This window comes from Glycine soja, chromosome 1, assembly GCF_004193775.1.
Source record: "Glycine soja cultivar W05 chromosome 1, ASM419377v2, whole genome shotgun sequence".
NCBI classification, from domain to species: domain Eukaryota; kingdom Viridiplantae; phylum Streptophyta; class Magnoliopsida; order Fabales; family Fabaceae; genus Glycine; species Glycine soja.
Genome location: NC_041002.1, coordinates 9,615,567 through 9,621,232, shown reverse-complemented (window position 1 = coordinate 9,621,232; position 5,666 = coordinate 9,615,567). Strand labels below are relative to the sequence as shown.

At 39.1% G+C, this 5,666-nt stretch overlaps 1 non-coding gene across 1 annotated transcript; it reads left to right on the top strand.

Annotated features, from left to right (window-relative positions):
* The first annotated feature begins 3,974 nt into the window (after positions 1-3,974).
* Positions 3,975-4,081, top strand: LOC114368908. Its single transcript, XR_003657445.1, has one exon. It is a non-coding gene; the product is annotated as a small nucleolar RNA R71 (small nucleolar RNA).
* The last annotated feature ends 1,585 nt before the right edge of the window (positions 4,082-5,666 follow it).

Below are 5,666 nucleotides of genomic sequence, written 5' to 3'. Positions count from 1 at the left end.
GTTGCTGAGGCATTTGTTGTTGCCATGTAAGTGCACTTCCTGCTATCTGACACTGCTCACAAGTGCTACAAATCTTCCACGCATCTTTAAAGATTGTGGTCCAATAAAAGCCACAGTCAAGCACTTTGCGGGCTGTCCTTTGAACACCCAGATGACCTCCCGGTGCGGAAGAATGACAGAACTGCAGGACTGAATCAGTCTCATGATCTGGAATGCATCGTCTAATGACCTGATCACTGCACAATTTCCACAAGTAGGGGTCATCCCAAATAAAATGCTTAGCATCACTTTTAATTTTATCTTTTTGGGCCTTAGATGCTAAGGGAGGAAAAACAAAAGCAACTAAATAATTGACAATGTTAGCAAACTAGGGAGTAGAAAGAGAATCAGAAATACTATACAATATATATAAATGATCATCCGGGAAATCATCCCGAATGGGTGAGTCCTCATCAGACACATGTTCGATCCGACTCAAATGATCAGCAACTAAATTTTGTATTCCGCTCCTATCACGGATCTCCAAGTCAAATTCTTGGAGCCAGAGCATCCATCGGATCAACCTAGGCTTTGAATCAGCCTTCTACAACAAGTACTTTAAAGCTGCATGGTCAGTATAAACAATAATGCGAGTACCAAGAAAATAAGAACGAAATTTTTCAAGAGCAAAAACTATGGCTAGTAGCTCTTTCTCAGTAGTAGTATAATTCGCTTGGGCAGCATCTAAAGTCCTAGAAGCATAATATATCACCCTAGGCAATTTATCAATTTTCTAAGCAAGGACAGCCCCCAATGCATAATTTGATGCATCACACATAAGCTCAAAAGGGGCTGTCCAATCGGGTGCCTGGATGATGGGGGTGGTAGTCAATGCTCTTTTGAGGCAATCAAAAACCTCTTTGCATTTATCATTAAAGTCAAACTCCACCTCCTTTTGCAACAAGTTGGATAGTAGAAGGGCTACTTTGCTAAAATCTCTTATAAAGCGCCTGTAGAATCCTGCAAGACCAAGAAAAGATCGCACCTCTCGCATGCAAGAGGGGTAAGGCAATTGTGAAATAACAGAAATTTTTGCAGGATCTACTTCAATGCCCTTATTGGAAATAATGTGGCCTAAAACTATATCTTGCTCAACCATAAAATGACATTTTTCAAAATTTAGAACAAGGTTAGTTTCAGTGCATCTATTCAAAACATTTTCCAGACTATCCAAACATACATCAAAAGAGGATCCATATACAGTGAAATCATCCATAAACACCTCTATGCAATTTTCTAAAAAAATCACTAAAAATACTAATCATGCACCGCTAGAAGGTACCAGGGGCATTGCATAGGCCGAAAGACATCCTCCTATAGGCAAAAGTGCCGAAGGGGCAGGTGAATGTGGTCTTTTCCTGATCCTCAGAAGCAATAGTGATTTGCATATAACCAGAAAAACCATCAAGGAAACAGTAGTGAGATTTACCTGCCATGCGTTCAAGCATCTGGTCAATCAATGGCAGTGGAAAATGGTCCTTTTTAGTAACCTGGTTCAGCCTCCTATAGTCGATGTATACTCTCCAACTATTCTGCACTCGAGTAGGAATCAGCTCATCCTTCTCATTTTTTATCACGGTGAGGCCGGTTTTCTTCGGGACTACCTGGACGGGACTCACCCATTGGCTGTTGGAGATAGGATAAATGATTCCAACTTGCAAAAGCTTGGTTACCTCCTTCTTCACTACATCAAGAATCACCGGGTTGAGTCTTCGCTGTGGCTGTCTTACTGGTTTAGCTCCATCTTCTAAATTTATTCGATGCAGACATGTGGATGGGCTAATACCAAGAATGTCCGCCAGGGTCCAGCCTATAGCCTTCTTATGCTTCTTGAGAACAGATAACAGTTTTTCCTCTTGCTCATCAGTAAGGGAGGCAGATATAATTACCGGGAAACTTTTGCTATCATCCAAGTAAGCATATTTTAAATTTGATGGCAGAGGCTTCAATTCTGGTGTGGATGGCTGGATAGTGGTAGAAAGAGATGGTTTCTCAGCCTGTACCTCATAAAGAAAGTCAGAGGTATGTGTACTTCTTGAAACATGGTTAGTTCTATGTGACTCTATAAAATCAATCTCAAGAGGTAAAACATCAGCAGACATTTAATCAATATCAAATTCAGATTCATTCTCAGCATCAAATTCAGACATATGATCAAGTACAAATTCAGATTCAATGAATGAAGAGTGACATGCATGCAGATTAGAATGAAGATCAGTCATGTATTCATCAACAATATGGTCAATTATTTCAACACAAAATATAGAAAGATCTTCATATGGGTGTTTCATAGCATCAAGAATATTAAAATGAACAGTTATATCACCAAACTCCATAGATAGTGTGCCTGCATATACATCTATCTTAGTTCTAGCAGTTTTCATATACCTCCATATTTAAAATATAAAAATCAACAGGGAAAATCAGCTCACCAACTCTAACTAAGACATCCTCTATGAAACTAGCAAGATAGGCAACACTTCTATTAGCTAAATGAATTACCACATCAGTTGACTGCAAAGGACCTAGAGATAGAGAATTAAAAATAGACAGAAGCATAACACTAACAGAAGCTCCTAAATCTAGCATGACATTGTCAAACTTATTGTTCCCTATAATACAAGGTATGCTGAATGTACCTGGATCTTTACATTTTTCAGGGATTTGGGGAACAAATTTACCAATCAATGCGGAGACATTTCTGCCCATACTAATTCTTTCACTTCCTTTAAGCTTCCGCTTATTAGTGCACAGCTCCTTCAAGAATTTAGCATATCTTGGAATTTGCTTTATTTCATCCAACAGAGGTATGTTTACCTCTACTTTCCTAAATGTTTCCAAGATTTTCTTCTCTGCCTCTTCCATTTTTTTGTTGGAAATTGCTCTTGGAGGGAATAGAAGAGGGATATGCTGCTTCTCTTTAGATTCACCTACATAGAAATTGTTAGGTAACTTACACTTTAAATTTTTGTCATCATCTTTTTCTGGAGTAGAGTGAGGTTGGGCAGGTTCATTGGCGGATGAGGAAGATGCTACTGGTTGAGGTCCTTGACACTACTTTCCTGACCTCAATGTAATGGCACTCACATTTTTGGGGATTCTGGACAGATTAAGAAGGTAATTTATCAGAATTCTGGGACTGTTGTTGATTTAACTGTGTAGCCAACTGTCCCATCTGATTAGTTAAGCTCTGAATGGAGGCTCTGGTCTCTTGCTGAAACCGCATGTTTTGCATAGTCATTTGCCTCACGAGTTCTTCAAGGGAAGGTTGCGAAGGGGCCTCAACTGTTTTTTGTTTCTAGGGCTGTTGTTGTTGTTGTTGCTGGATTGGTGGAGGAACGTATGGTCTGCTTGGGCCACTAGCATTTTGAAAATAAGTCTATTGTTGTTGTTGCTGCTGTTGTGAAGGATTCGACCATCTAAGGTTGGGATGATTCCTCCATCCGGGATTGTACCTGTTGCTGGAGAGGTCATAATTATTCTGTTGTGGCTGATTTTCCTATTGAGGTTGAGGAGGTCAGTTGTAGATGTTTACATCATAAGCTTCAGGCTGTTCAATTGCTTCAGATTGTTGCACAGAAGGGCAAAGGTCTGTGTGGTGGTCGGCAGACGAGCATAAACCACAGAGTCTGGCGACAGGTGCAGATTTTTTATTCATGGCCAGTTGGGTTACCAGGTTAACCAAGGCATCTAGTTTACCTTCAAGCTTCTTAGTCTCACCTGATGAATTCGTGGTTACTTCATGCACTCCTCTAATGACAATAACATCACTTCTGGCACTAAATTGTTGGGAGTTTGAAGCCATCTTCTCAATTAAATTTCTGGCTTCAGCAGGGGTCATGTCTCCAAGGGCTCCACCACTGGCAACATCTATCATACTTCTTTCCATGTTGTCGAGTCCTTCATAAAAATATTGGAGAAGAAGCTGCTCTGAAATCTGGTGGTGAGGGCAACTGGCACATAATTTCTTAAATCTCTCCCAGTATTCATATAGGCTCTCTCCACTGAGTTGTCTAATACCTAAAATATCCTTTCTGATGGTCGTGGTCCTGGAAGCAAGGAATGTTTTTTCTAAGAATACTCTCTTGAGGTCATCCCAGCTCGTGATGGACCGTGAAGCAACGTAATAAAACCAGTCCTTTGCCACTCCCTCTAAAGAATGAGGAAAGGCCTTCAGAAATATGTGATCCTCCTAGACATCTGGGGGTTTCATGGTGGAGCAGACAATATGGAATTCTTACAGATGTTTGTACGGGTCTTCACCTGCAAGGCCATGAAACTTTGGAAGCAAATGGATCAGTCCAGTTTTAAGAACATATGGGACATCCTCATCAGGGTATTGGATGCACAAGCTTTCGTAGGTGAAATTAGGTGCAGCCATTTCCCTTAGAGTCCTCTCACGGGGTGAAGGTTGTGCCATATTCTCAGAATGTACAAAATCAAAATGTTCAAAATTATAATGCTCAAAATCACCAATATTAGAATGCTCAGGATGCTCAAAAGGTACTAAATGATGTCTAACTAATCTATGAAATTTCCTATCTATCTCAGGATCAAAGGGTTGTAAGTCAGATGAATTTCCTCTAGTCATACACTAAATTCAGCATGCACAACTAGTTGCCTTCTTATGCAAGTAACAATGTAGGTTTGAACTACAGCTACCATTAAATGATATCCAAATGACTTGAAATTTTGTGAGCAACCTTATAAAATGATGAGAAGATAGCACCAAAACTTTCAAATGAAAATTCGAAGTCTAACTATATAAGCTAAAAATGATAAGTTAAGAAAAATAAGAGAATAATACTTGAAAAATAAAAAACTTTTGACAAAATCACTTTTTTTGGACGATGGAGACCTCAGCCGGCGCCGGCTACCATGGTGTAGGAAATTTTTTTCTACCCCAAATACATATATAATAATTGCGATTTTGATAACCGGAGCAAAAGTTATGGTCGTTTGAAGTTTTGACAAAAATCAAATTTGCTACTTTTTTGGAACTTTCAAATCTGACCAAACTAAAGGCTCTAGCTATTTTTCCCACAAAATATAGATTAAAAGAAGTTACCACAAAAAAATTCAGCCAAAAATAACAACTCTAGCTACTAAAACAAAAAATCCCAAATAATTCAGCAAAGGTGGTCACTAAAATCCGTCGCTACATAATTTCCACTACTACTTTGTTTTGCCGCAAGCAAAAGTGGTCGCTAAATCCATCGCAAAACACTATTCACAGCAAAACACCCAAAACTGAAACAGGGGAAGCGCTTAACAGAAAAACTAAAACAAAACACACACTAAACAAAATACCAAGACACTAAACAACACTAACACACACACTAACACAACACTAACAATTAAACATAAAACACGAAAGAATTAAACACTAACACAACAGTAGCTATTATGAACCTTTGGACATTGCTCCTCGGCAACGGTGCCAAATTTGATCGAGGTCGTACCCAAATCAAATAAACATTAAAATGTAGTAACTAGGAAGTGATCCTAGGTCGTTTCCCAACGAGCAATAATCAATCAAATGTTCATAAAAAATAGTAGGAAATAGTAACAAATTGAGGGGGGGGGGGGGGTTGTTTGCTTTTGTAAATTAAACAGCGAGTAAAATT